Genomic DNA, 14,767 nt, shown 5'->3' with positions numbered 1-14,767 from the left:
ATAGCAAAGCCACATCGGGCTATCTGCTGAGCCCATCGAGGGGAAAGCAGCAAGAATAAAATGGTAATTTTCTGAAAATTAGTGTAAATTTACTTTTAAAATTAAAGTGAATTCTAAAACTTTGTTTAGAATTAAGTACAAAGCTATACGAGGAAATATCTGTGCTCTGCCCAACATGGGCATCGAAACACCATGTGTAGGGGTGTGAGTTCGCAGACATGCCGCTGTGACACTGGTGGGCAAGTCTAAAAACCACAAATGGGTTTTATATATTTATTCATCTAAAGCATTTTAACACCTCTAAACAAAGTGCTCGAAGAATAAATGGCCAAATTAAACCACTTCACAAAACAAAGAAATCATGGAAGACTTACTTTTAAACTAAATATAATCTTGCAACTTGCTGAATTACAATATAACTAAAGTTATAAGAGGAGTGCATTTTAAAGAATATGTCTGCGAAACGTTTAACTCAATCAATATATATGCATATAATTATATATGATAGTAAGAGCATCTGTATAATACGTATATTATGATACTTTAAGTAAATTTAGTTCTTAAACATCTTTACGTTTAATAGTTTTCTCCAAAAGCTAATTCAAAATGTTTATTGTCATAAAAAACAAAACTCGCGAATTTATAATGAATATTTGAAGAGAGCAGTTTGAAATTTTCACCTGAACGTGAACCAAAATGCCAAGTTAGAGACTCAAACAGTTCAAGTATAGCCGTCCCTAACTTTGAACTATTTACTAAAAGACATACAATTCAAATAATAGAACCCAGCAATCCATGGTCTTTGCCAAGTTCTTTGACGTTTTGTCACTTTAAGGACGCGCTTACAGCTGAAAGCGCGAAGCAGCATTACGTCCCGAACTTTGGATCTTTCAATCAGTATCCCGAAAACTAAAACGGTAAAAAAACTGTAAAGAAGAACACAAATAAAACAGAAAAATAAAAAAAACAAATCATATAGTAAATAATAATAAACTGAATTAATAACTTTTTACTGGTGAGAATAAAGATAGCAAAACAATTTAATTTAAATTTAATTTAATTACTTATGTAGTAAGGTAAGCAAGACTTTACCTTTTCGTTATTATTGGACCTGAAGTTGTCTTTTGAATTCACTGCAAACAACATGAAACCTTCAGTTTGGTGATGACGATTCCATGTATTTCTCACCACAACTGTTTTGTCGTTTTGCAGTTTCCTCAGATTGGCTCAGAATTGTCACTGTCCTGTCACGTGCATGTGTTCAGTTGTTTAGGTTGCTATAGTAACATTCTCATTCCTACAAGGTAAAGAATTAAACTCCAAGTTAAGTTTACTAAGATACATTATTATAATCTTTTCGCTTGTGTTCGGAGAACTTCCTCTCGTTTGGACTTCACCTAGCATTTTTTTATGAGTGTGTTACTAATATTTCATATAACTAGACTACATTTCAAAAACGAAAGAACTCACATGTAAGGGACAACAAATGAACCTATTATATTGTTTGTAAAGTACGTTATATTGTACCCTAAATATCTGCAGACGTAATATTTGCATAGTAGTTAGGATACATTATAAGATTTAATCTCTATTTTCAACCCTTTTGTATTACTAAAAACATAACTATAACTATGAAAAACTGATTAAACAAAAATGCAAGGAAACTTAATTAATGAAACATACAAAATAAAAACAATTCATCCTAGAAACGGGCCACTAAGTATTGTGACATATACAAGTGAATACAGTAAGGAGACCCAATATAGTTTCTATTATTTGAAAAATAATTTTTTTCAACCTCAAAATATACAAAAAGTAATATATCTCTTTCTCCTCACCCTGAATAAAACATTTTGTTGTATAAATTATCTTACCTAACCATAAATGGTTTAGTTATTTAATCATTCATCACCAGTTATTTTACCAATTATATTACCTTACCCAATCGTACATCACCAATTATCTTACCTAACCACGCATACACCAATTATCTTAGCTAACCACAGAGGAAGAAGGTAAAACAGTCATGATGTTGTTTTACGTTCTTCATTTTCTATATGGCCCGACATGGCCAGGTGGGTTAAAGTGTTCGACTTGTAATCCGAGGGTCGCGGGTTCGAATCCCCGTCGCACCAAATATGCTCCCCTTTCAGCCGTGGGGGCGTTATAGCGTGACAGCCATAACTATTCGTTAGTAAAAGAGTACCCCAAGAGTTGGCAGTGGGTGGTGATGAATAGCTGCTTTCCCTCTTGTCTTATACTGCTAAATTAGGGACAACTAAGGCAGATAGCCCTCGTGTAGCTTTGCGCGAAATTAAAAAAACCAAAAAATCTTTTCTATATATTATAATTAATTCATCTGTTATACTTATAAATAACAAATATTCTAAAAAAACTCAGATTTTAAAATAAAATTACCTTATTATTCTTTTTAAAACTGGATTGTAGTTTACAAGATATCAGGTTTATCATATTTTATATTTAATATGCACACTTTCTTGTCCCCCCTCAATGGCTTAGCAAAAAATCCGAATATTTCTAACGCTAAACACCTGGCTTCAATATCCGTTGTGCACAAAAATCCAATGTACAGTTTTGTCTTTAACAACCAAAACTTTGCTGTGCTATAATTGTATTCCATCTTCTATGTTTTTGAAGGTTGAATGAAATCTAGTATTTGCACTGCGAAACATGCCCAATGTACGTGGTACTCAAATAATAAAACACCCGTTGGTTCCAACAAGTAGGCCCGGCATGACCAAGTGTGTTAAGGAGTTCGACTCGTAATCCGAGGGTCGTGGGTTCCAATCCCGGTCGCACCAAACATGCTCGCCCTTTCAGTCGTGGGGGGCGTTATAATGTCACGATCAATTCCACTATTCGTTGGTAAAAGAGCAGCCCAAGAGTTGGCGGTGGGTGGTGATGACTAGCTGCCTTCCTTCTTGTCTTACAAGCCCTCGAGTAGCTTTACGCGAAATTCAAAAAACAAACAAACAAATTGAAGGATCTAACATAACATCAAGCAAACCTTAAAGAGGTGAAGTAGGAGCTGTCTTAGGTTTTGAGAAATAGGAACTGTGCCTTAGTTTTTTTGGTGAAGTGGAAATTGTGTCTTTGTTCATTTTGGAATTGATCGCAAAGCTACATGAAGGCTATATGTGCTAGCCGTCCCTAATTTTGCAGTGTAAGACTAGAGAGAAGGCAGCTAGTCATCACCACTCACCGCCAACTCTTGGGCTACTCTTTTACAAACGAATAGTGAGATTGACCGTCACATTATAACGCCCCCACGACTAAAAGGACGAGCATGTTTGGTGCGACAGGGATTCGAACCTGCGACCCTCAGATTACGAATCGAACGCTGTAACCAACCTGGCCATGCCGGGCTAAACTGTGTCTTATGTTTATGATGAAATAAGAGTTGTATCATAACCTTTAGAGAAGTTGGAGCTGTGTCTTAGTTTCTGGTGAAGTAAGAATTGTGTTTTAGTTTTTGAGGCATCCATTCAACGTATGTTTCAAAATGCGTTTGTGTTTCAAAGTGAGGTAAAGCGTAATGCGTCATAGAAGCAAAAGATAATGCTATCCTAATCAAACTGAACGTTTAATAGGTACTCTCATTTCACCATGGTCTTCTTTGGGTATGAGTCAGTTTTACCAATAGCTAATATTATATTTTTTAGTTTCAGAAATTATAAGCCCAAGAATTCAGTTGCCCATTTTTTTTATCTTGGATTTTCTGTTCATGCAAGTTATCGTTAGATAATGGTGTTTACTTTCACGACGTTTATTTTGGCACTCCAAAGTAAATATTTTCAATCTCACATAAAACTAGTAAAAGTTTTCTTAGTGACAAAGCAGGTCTGCAGATTTCAAAACAAACTTTGTAACGACATCGGTTCGTCATCTTACACTACCTTTCCTAACACACTTCTCCCTTCTCCCCCCCCCCAAAAAAAAACGTTCTGTGTACCAGCCAGCACGCGTAGTTTACGAATATAAAAGTGTTGCAGTTAAGTGCTCTAGCTGCACAGTTTATCGTTTTCTTCTGTTGACAAGTGCTTCTCGGAGAGTTAATTTCCACTCTATCCCACAAACGTTGATTTGTATCAAGACGCAGCTGAGACGTAGCCGTCACCCGATGACACAAATATTGGGCGATGACCGACATCTTGTTTCGTAATGTCGAGAGGATGCCCGAATGTACGACCCTAAAAATGCAGTTCTACTCCTAGATTGTCACAATTCTTCTTTTACCATGTAGCAGCCGCCTGTTGGTTGTCATCATAATCGTTTCTAGTGTATTTGCTCCACCCTTCCTTCCCTGTTCAATACCCAGGTGTTGACGGGAGCCCTGCGGGAGAGAGAGGTGTTTCTCCACCCCCACCCTCATAACACCCAATCTCTCTGTTTTTGTCTTGCTGCACTATCTGTTCAAGTTATTCCCTTCTTTACTTACAGCTCTTTCAGTAGCAGCAAAATGTTGGCAATACAGAAGGAAAAAAATAATTGGAGAGAAGATAGCTTCCTTCTTTACATGTGTAGAGATTAATGTAAGTACACAAGAGAAGATAGCTTCCTTCTTTACATGTGTAGAGATTAATGTAAGTACACAAGAGAAGATAGCTTCCCTCTTCACATGTATAGAGATTAATGTGAGTACACGAGAGAAGCTGGCTTCCTTCTTCACATGTGTAAAGATTAATGTGAGTACACGAGAGAAGCTGGCTTCCTTCTTCACATGTGTAGAGATTAATGTGAGTACACGAGAGAAGCTGGCTTCCTTCTTTACATGTGTAGAGATTAATGTGAGTGAACGAGAGAAGCTGGCTTCCTTCTTCACATGTTTAGAGATTAATGTGAGTAAACGAGAGAAGCTGGTTTCCTTCTTCTCATGTTTAGAGATTAATGTGAGTACACGAGAGAAGCTGGCTTCCTTCTTCACATGTGTAAAGATTAATGTGAGTACACGAGAAAAGCTGGCTTCCTTCTTCACATGTGTAAAGATTAATGTGAGTACACGAGAGAAGCTGGCTTCCTTCTTCACATGTGTAAAGATTAATGTGAGTAAACGAGAGAAGCTGGCTTCCTTCTTCACATGTGTAAAGATTAATGTGAGTAAACGAGAGAAGCTGGCTTCCTTCTTCACATGTGTAAAGATTAATGTGAGTACACGAGAGAAGCTGGCTTCCTTCTTCACATGTGTAAAGATTAATGTGAGTACACGAGAGAAGCTGGCTTCCTTCTTCACATGTGTAAAGATTAATGTGAGTACACGAGAGAAGCTGGCTTCCTTCTTCACATGTGTAAAGATTAATGTGAGTACACGAGAGAATCTGGCTTCCTTCTTCACATGTGTAAAGATTAATGTGAGTACACGAGAGAATCTGGCTTCCTTCTTCACATGTGTAAAGATTAATGTGAGTACACGAGAGAAGCTGGCTTCCTTCTTTAGGTGTGTAGAGATCAACGTAAGTATACGAAAGAAAGAGGAATCGTCTCCAGTTTTATGAAAAGTTTTCCATCTTAAAAGGATGACAATGTAAGAATGTTTTTATATTCATTTATTAATTGAATTAACTTGTCTTTCAAATTGCTATCCTAAATACAATATTTTATCTTCTCTGTATTCACTGATTGCGTTTACCTTAATAGTCCCACTAGTCCCTTTTTAGTTGGACCACTCTTTTCTTTATTTGCATCTTCTTTATCTTCAGACACAATAGCGAAAAGAATAAAAGTGGATATTTTCTGTTTTTGGAGTAGATTTGTTTTCCAGGGCTAAGACAAGTTATCAATACTTCTAAACCAAATGAAGTAGTAGGTACCATGTAAAATAAGATTTGTAGATAGTATGGCCACAAGGAAAGTTCATGTTTTATAAATCAGTTTAATTGAATCACAAAAACAAATGAAATGAGCTCGGTTGTTTTTTTCGTGATGACGAGAAACCCACTTGAAGTAAAAATGTATCTCAAGGCTAGTATGGGTATTAAAACTTTTATTGAAATAAAGTAGAGAACAACGTTTCAACCTTCTTAGGTCATCCTAAGGTTGATAAAGACAGTTTGCAAATGACCGTTGCCGGGCACATGTCTTAGGGACGAGTGTAAACGAGTACGGGATTGTAGGGGGCGTTGGAGTAAATGTTAGATTATTAATTAGTATAGGTATAAATGTGTTCCTTTATATTGATTTAATTCTGGTTTGAGTTATTGTATAAGTAGGGGTTAATTGATTTTGCGTTTGTTTCACTACTTAGTATCTGGGTGTTTTCAACGATTATGTGATGCTTATTTGATTTGCAGTGTTTAAAAACGTGTGAAGGTTTTATTTTGTGTGTGTCCTTTGATTCTGGTTTCCATTTTTCTGCTTGTTTCTCTAATATAGATATCGTGGCAGTTGTTGCATTATATTTTATAAATAATGTTGGTGTTGTGTTTGTCAGTGTGGTTTTTACATAGTGTGGACTTCAATTTTGTACCTGGTTTTTGAACAAATTTGGTGTTTACAGGAATGTTGCGTTTTGTTGCAAGTTTTTTTGAAATGTTGATTATGTTTTCGCTGATAATGGGAATATATGGTATGCAGAAGTGTGAACTTTTCTAGTTTATTGTTTCTTGGGATTTATTATTGTTTGTTTGTTGTTACCGTGTTATTGATCTAGGTATCTGTGTGTATAAAATATTCAACGGTTTTTGGAGGAAATTTGTTGATGCTAATGAAGAGTTTTTTTTTATTTTGTTAATTTCATCGTTAATTTTATCAGGTGAACATAGTTTTGTGGCTGTGTTTATTTGGTTTCTTAATATGTTGAGTTTTTGTTTAGTTTCATATGCTGAGTCTCAGTGTAGTCCAGTATGAATTATTTTTCTGTGGATTTGTGTTTTGAATTGTGTATCGGTTCTTGTGATCTTGAGGTTGAGAAATGCTATTTGGTTAGTTTTATCGTGTTCACAGGTGAACTTAATGTTGGACCGGATGGAGCTAACGTGGTTGAAAAACTATGTGTGTGCTCTGTAGGTGTGAATCCAGCAATTGTATCATCAACATATCTGTACCAGTATAGTGATGGGTATAAGGCTGAATTGATCGCTTGAGATTCAATCTGTGTCATAAAAATGTTGATTAGAACTGGTGACACGCGATTGCCCATACTTTGGCCAATTATTTGTAGGTAGTTTTGGTTATTGAATATAAAGTTTGTTTAGGTGGCAGCAAATTCTATAGTGGTTGCTAATTGGTTGCTGGGGATGTGTATCAATGGGTTGGGGGTCTTGGATATAAAGTTCTAAAGCTATCTTGCATCGTTCAATAGTTGGGATTTCTGTGAAGATGAGAGTTACACCAAAACTAGCTATTAAGGCTTCATGGCTCTTAGGTGGTGAAGAATAGATTTCAATTAAAGAGTCTTTAAGAAAGAGTGTGTGTGTGTATGTGTTTTTCGTATAGCAAAGCCACAAGGACTATCTGCTGAAACCCGAGGAGAATTGAACCCCTGATTTTAGCGTTGTAAATCCGTGGACTTACTGCTGTACAAGCGAGGGGCTTTGAGATAGGAGCAGGCTAATGTTACATATTTAGGAAATGCTTACGCTATGCATTTACCAAGGTTGTAGTGCAATGATTCATAGACAGACGTTGTGGGTCGTAGTGGACAATTGGGTTTGTGAGGGTCGGGGTGCTGCATTGTTGTGGTGTACGTGAGTCGGTTTTGAGTAGATAAGAATAAAGGTTTTTTGATATTGGGTTGTTGTTTTCTTTTCATTTGTAATAGTAGTATTTTGTTTGATTGGTTTTCTTGTGTTTATTGCTGAATTTGTGTGTAATGGTTTAAATTTTTTTGTATCTGATAAGTTGTTATTCATTTTTAATGCAATAATTTGTGGTCATTTTACCTCTAGCATTGCCTTTGTCTGCTTTTCGAATTTTGTTGTTTATAGAATTAATATTTTACCGTGTGAAGTTGTTTATTAGTTGTTTTTTCTGTGAAATTATGTTGATGGTTTTGCATGAAAATTCTTAGAAAAAGTTGTTTAAGATAGTGTTTTGAGATGTTTCGGGAAAATAGATGTTTTCAGTTCGACCTGAAAAGATAGGTTGTTGGTTGTCGATGGAATTGTTGTCAAAGTTGTCTTCTTTCTGATGGTTGTTTTCCGTTGGTGTTTACGGTTTGTGTAGAATGGACCACCACTCTTCTAGCCAGGGTTTCCAAATAGGCTTTCAATTCGATGGATGGAATATTTCTAAGTGTTACTGCGAAGTTGAGCCCTTTGTTAAGCAGATGTATCTCTTTATTGCTTAATTGTTGGTTGGATGTGTTAATTACAAGGATAGTTAATGGTTTGTCGTGTTGGAGTCTTTTGTATTGTTGACACCTAAGTTTATCTGGTTTTGTCGAGGCGGATCTTCTTTTTGTTGTCGTTCTTACTATTGACTTAATTAGTGTTGCGTTCTATGAGTCCATAAATGTCTGGTTGAATGCAGCAGGCCAGTTGATGGTCTAGATTCATTTTTTGTTTCTGCAAGTCATTTAAGTCTTTATATTTCGAGTTTAACACGGCTTTTAGTAGTTTTTTTCTGTAAATTATGGATGATATTTGTACGCTGATTAAATTTCTTGGATAGTTTTATCTTCACAAAATTATGGATTAGTTTTTCCTTTCGACGCTGTTGGATGAAATAAATATCTTTTCTTCTATTGATAATATTTTGGTTTAAGTTTCTTAGTTTCGTTATAATCGCACGAACGTGTACGGTTAACAATGGCATAATGTAGGTCAAGTTCAGGCATAATGGAGTGTAAACAGGTAACAACACAGTACACAAAGAAACACTTCTCATATAGTCGCAGTGGTGAAGTAATTCGTGATGACGAAAATTCCACTTGAAGTAAAAGTATAGTTAAAGATAGCTGGCATTGCTGTTGAAACTTTTATTAAAATAAATTAGAGAACAACGTTTCAACCATCTCAGATCATTTTCAGGCTAACAAAGAGAGTTTGTTGCAAGTGACCGTTTCCGGGCGCATGTCTTAGGGACGAGAGTGTAAATGGGTAGGGGATACTAGGGGACGTTACAGTAGATGCTAGGTTATTGATTAGTATAGGTATAAATGTATTCCTTTATACTGGTTTAATTTTGCTTTTAGTTGTTGTATAAGTAGGGCTTCTTTAATTATGCGTTTGTTTATGTTTGTTTCCCTACTTTGTATCTGGGTGTTTCCAACGTTGTGTTGTGTTTATTTGATTTGCAGTGTTCATAAACGTGTGAAGTTGTTGTGTGTGTGTTTTTTGAATCCACATTCCAGTACATACCAAATTTATTCAAAATCCAGTAACAAAACTAAAGTTCATACTATGTAAAACTACACTGAGAAACACAGCACCAACATTCTTTATAAAATACAATGTGATAACTGCCACAACTTCTGTATCGGAGAAACAAGTAGAAAAATGGAAACCAGATTCAAAGAGCACAAAGAAACACCTATATATATTTTTGAACACTTCAAATGAAAAAATATTACATAACCATAGAAAATATCCAGATACCGAGTAGGGAAACAAACATAAACAAATGCAAAACCAAAGAAGCCTTCCTCGTATAACAACTCAAACCAAACTTAAGCAAATATATAGAAGAATACATTTATACCTATACTAATTAATAACCTAACATATACCGCGACGCCCCCTACAATACCGTACCTGTTTACACTCTTGTCTCTAAGACATGTTCCCGGTGACGCTCAGTTGGAAGCTCTCTTTTTCAACTTGAAGATGACCTAAGAAGTTCAAAATGTTGATCTCTACTTTATTTTAACAAAAGTTACATTTTTTTTAGTGAAACGTCAGACCTAAATTAGTTGTAACTGTTTTTAATTATATTCTCTGTTGGTAGCTTTACGTGATCAGAGGCTATTGATAATGATAACTAAAACTGCCTGTAACTAGTCTGTAACTAAAAAACTTCAAGATTATGAAAGTCTGTTAAAGAAAAACAGATTATAGAGCAATTTAATCATTCATCAGAAAATGCCCATAGAGAGACGTTAAAGAGTAGTTATTTATTCTTCAAGGATTTCAACAGGAAATTCCTAAAGAGACGGGTATTAAATTATAAATTCCCCTTTTTCTTCGCTTGGCCTAGGGATCAAAATGGTTGATTTCCAATCTGTGAGTCACTAGTTCGAATCCTCTTCGCTCGACGTGTTCGTCCTATACGTTTGTCGACTGGGCGAGCTACCCAGATGTAAAAAGTCTTGGCTGACAAAAATATCAGCCGAATCCAGACAAATTAGGGTTAAAGTCGTACCGGCTGAAAATCGCTTCTTCAAGAATTTCAACACAAAAGACCTAGAGTCAACAGTGTTAAACTCGTGAGTGTTCTTTTGCTAGACGCTCTGAGTGTAATTAAGAACGTACATTACAAATTTATTATTATTATTGTTTTTAATTGATTACGTATTAATTTGGTATTAATTATATACATTGTTGTTAAAACAAACAACCTTGTAATTACTAAAGCCTTAATATTTGATTCCGCACAGCACATTAGACAACTACTAGACATCAAAGTAAATATCAACCAATTTACCGCTGAACCTGATCCGCTAAACACCAGAACTAATACACATTAACGAGACTTAATCCATAAAATAAGAAGACAAACCACAAATAACACAAGAATAATTACACAATAATGTGACTTAATGAACAAAATAACAGGCTAATCATACATTAACAAAACGTAATAAAAATACCAAGAATGGTCACACAATAACAAAAATTAATCCACAAAATAAATCTACAAAAGAATCATTCCATTAGAAGATCTAATCCACAAAATAACAAGAATTAATGCACAATAACATGGCATACTCGACAAAACTACTCTACAAAATTACTACTAATCGTATAATAGCAAAGCTAATCCATAAAATAATAAAAGTCATTACACAATAACAATATCTGATTCACAAAATAAACGGAATGATTAGAGAATAAGAAAAACTATTTAACAAAATGACATAATAACACTACACTTACAACGCTAAATTCGGGGGTTCGATTCCATACGGTGTATACAGTAGGTATTCCACTTTAGCTTTCTTCTAAAAGAACAAATCAACAAACGCTAGATTTTATCACACGATAACAGAATTAATCTAGTAAATCAATTGAATAACCACAATGTAACAAAAGCTAATCGACAAAATAATAATACCAGTCGTTCAGTAACAAAAGCTAATCCATGCAATAACAACACTAATTACACAAGAAGTACAATCGAACACAAAATAACATTACTAATCGCACAATAACAAAATCTGCTTCACAAAATAGTAAATCTAATTACACAATAACTAAAACCTCTTAAACAAAATAACAAGATCTAAGCCTCAAAACCACCAGAATAATAATACAATGACAATAGCAATCATACAATAACATGGTCAAATCTACAAAATAGCAAGGATGATCACACAATAACAAAAATTAATCCACAAAAAACGACTAAGAAGAAAAACCTAACGCACAATATACATAATAATTATCATGCAATGAGATAACCTTAACGTGTTTGTTTCGAATTTCGCGCAAAGCTACACGAGGGCTATCTGCACTAGTCGTCCCTAATTTAGCAGTGTAAGACTAGAGGGAAGGCAACTAATCATTAACACCCACCGCCAACTCTATGGCTACTCTTTTACCAATGAATAATTGGATTGATCGTGACATTTTAATACCCCCACGCTTGAAATGGCGAGCATGTTTGGTATGACGGAGATTTGAATCCGCGACCCTCGGATTACGAATCGCGTGCCTTATCCACCTGACCATGTCGGGCCAGCACAACCTACTCACTTAATAACAAATTAACCCAAAAGATAAAACTAGTTTGGAAAACTAACGTATAATCAATCTGTGATGTGACTAGAATAATTCACAAAATAACAAATGTAACACAACGATGTTCTTAATCTATAACTTTATGAATGATCAACAAAATAACGAAAGATAATTCACAGAATATGCAGCGATTAAGATATATAATAACTGGTCTCATGCACAAACTGACAGACCAAGTTACAAAAAAGCAAGACTTAACGACTGTTTAATCAGATTTTACAGTTTTATAGTGGATTTCACGATATAATTGGACGAAGAGTAGCGTTAATATCATTTTGATCCTAGTAGGACTGGCCTAGGAGTTTGGTTGACATATCTCATGACCTCAGAAATAAAATTAATATATTGCACTCCACACTTTAGGACCGTGGGTGTGTTATAACACCTTTCATTGAGTGCTATTGAAGGTTCTTTCGTTGTAATATATTGCTTAAAAATTAGAGACGGCTGAGCACAGCTGACATTTGACTGGTGGTTTTGTGTGAATATCTGCAAAATAAATGAAAAACAAACTTTCTTATTTCACATCAGCAGATCTAAAACTTCATGTATCTGTTCACTGAGGTAAAAATACAGTTGACAGTTTTACAACTGTCATTAATTAGGCTACAATATGATCTCCGATAGCATTAATTTTGACTCTTAACTGTTCAATCTGTGTCTTAAAATGGCGTATTGCATTATCAGATATCGTTTCGCAAATAGTACTTTAAAATCTTTATTTTCACACTAAATATTAAAATATTTGAGAAGTAACTAAATCCTAAGCAAAATCAGTCAGGGGTATTTAATTCAGTTAAAAAGAACCAGTATTTGTCTGCCATCAGAGGGCGTTACGGCGAGGAGTATCTGTGTTATAAAGTGTTTATAAAACAAATCATTAGATACATATAACATCCCTTGTGGTTCAACGGTAAGTCTGGAGGCTTAGACGTTAAAATCGGGTTAGAATACTAGTTGTCAGCAAAGAGCAGATAGTTCAATGTACAGTTTCTACGTACAAAAAACACAAAATACAAATATAGTAATAAAAAATGTTAATGCGATTTTCTAAAAAAATCTACTGACCTTTGTTGACAAAAAACGCAAAACATAGTTTTGATTTTTAACTTAAGTGCTTTTGAGCAGTTGATAAAACGTTCTTAACTTTAAATTATATTACTCCTTTATTCCTTGAGCTTATTACAAGAGTGAAAAGGTATTAGATATTAATTTTTTAATCACTAAAGAATAGATAGATCATTTTCAAATACATAATTCAGGGAGTATATTAAACCAATGTTATTGGTATGGTAAGTAACTATTAGTTTTCAAATTCACTACTGTAAAGAAAAATTCCTATCGAGTTGTTGAAAGTAAAATTTGGTGTAAAAAAAAAAAGAAAACGAATATACAAACAGTGGCGATAGTTTCGGGGTGATTAATCAAATAAACTGCTTGGTCATGTCTTAGCCAACACTCCAAAGAATTTACTTTAATGCCTCTAGACAAGTTTCTCGGTTTACAAACAGCCCGCCAACTATATTAAATGAAGTCCTTACAGCAACAACAAGCGTTCGGTAAAATGAAAGTGAGAGAATTAGTCCGCCATGTCACTGTGGGAAGGGCCCGGCATGGCCAAGCGTGTTAAGGCGTGCGACTCGTAATCTGAGGGTCGCGGGTTCGCATCCCTGTCGCACCAAACATGCTCGCCCTTTCAGCCGTGAGGGCGTTATAATGTTACGGTCAATCCCACTATTTGTTGGTAAAAGAGTAGCCCAAGAGTTGGCGGTGGGTGGTGATGACTAGCTGTCTTCCCTCTAGTCTTACACTGCTAACTTAGGGGCGGCTAGCACAGATAGCCCTCGAGTAGCTTTGTGCGAAATTAAACAAAAACAACAACAAAGAAAAACACTGTGGGGTAATGGCATTTGAAAGTTACTCAAAACGTTTTAGTTGTTTTCCTATTTTCTATTACTTCGGTAAAAATCCAAAAACGTGGGAATTGCTTTCATAAATTACTACAACATACACGTTAGTTTAATACACCGCAACAACGCATACATTACCTTTCTACGCTATTAAAATGCCTACTTTGCTTTGATACACTGAAATACTGTGTATTTAATTTTCACACATTTTGTTTTACTGCTTTTTTATTTTCGTACACTGTTATAGTGTCTAAGTTTTTTGGTTATTCTACTAAACCATTTATATTACTCTCATACACAGTGTTAGTGTTATGTTATTTTGTTCAGAGTTACATTGTCTAAGTTTCGTTGTTACACTTCTACAGCAATTATGTTACTTTCATAGTTTCTGTTCGTACTGATTTTATTTTGGTACACAATTTCAGTGCCTATGTGTCGTCTGTGATCCTTCTACAGTATCTATATTACTTTGTTACATTATGTTACTACTTGTATTATTTTAGTACATAGTTTCAGTGTCTAGGTGTCGTCTGTGATCCTTCTACAGTATCTATATTACTTTGTTGCATTATATTACTACTTGTGTTATTTTGGTACACAGTTACAGTGTCTAAGTTTCGTTGTTACACTTCTACAGCATTTATGTTACTTTAATAGCTTCTATTTGTACTGGTTTTATTTACACAATTTCAGTGCCAATGTGTCGTCTGTGATCCTTCTACAGCATCTGTATCACTTTATTACAAAAGTTACTACTTATGTTATTTTGGTACACAGTTTCAGCGTCTATGTGTCTTTTGTAATCTTGCTACAGTATCTATATTACTTTGTTACATTATGTTATTACTTGTGTTATTTTGGTACACATTTTCGGTGCCTATGTTGCTTTGGTATACTATTAAAATGAATAATTTGATAAAATGCTCATAATTTCTGTATTGG

General features: G+C 34.9%; 1 protein-coding gene across 1 annotated transcript in view; it reads left to right on the top strand.

Moving 5' to 3' along the window:
* Positions 1-4,449: 4,449 nt before the first annotated feature.
* Positions 4,450-14,767, top strand: part of LOC143255561 (T-box transcription factor TBX10-like) — a 108,079-nt gene continuing 97,761 nt past the window's right edge. Inside the window, exon 1 of the mRNA XM_076511402.1 lies at positions 4,450-4,553. The gene's annotated coding sequence lies outside the window, so the exon portion shown is untranslated. The remainder of the gene's footprint in view (positions 4,554-14,767) is intronic.

This window comes from Tachypleus tridentatus, chromosome 7, assembly GCF_004210375.1.
Source record: "Tachypleus tridentatus isolate NWPU-2018 chromosome 7, ASM421037v1, whole genome shotgun sequence".
Lineage (NCBI taxonomy): Eukaryota > Metazoa > Arthropoda > Merostomata > Xiphosura > Limulidae > Tachypleus > Tachypleus tridentatus.
This window is presented reverse-complemented; position numbering and strand designations above follow the sequence as displayed.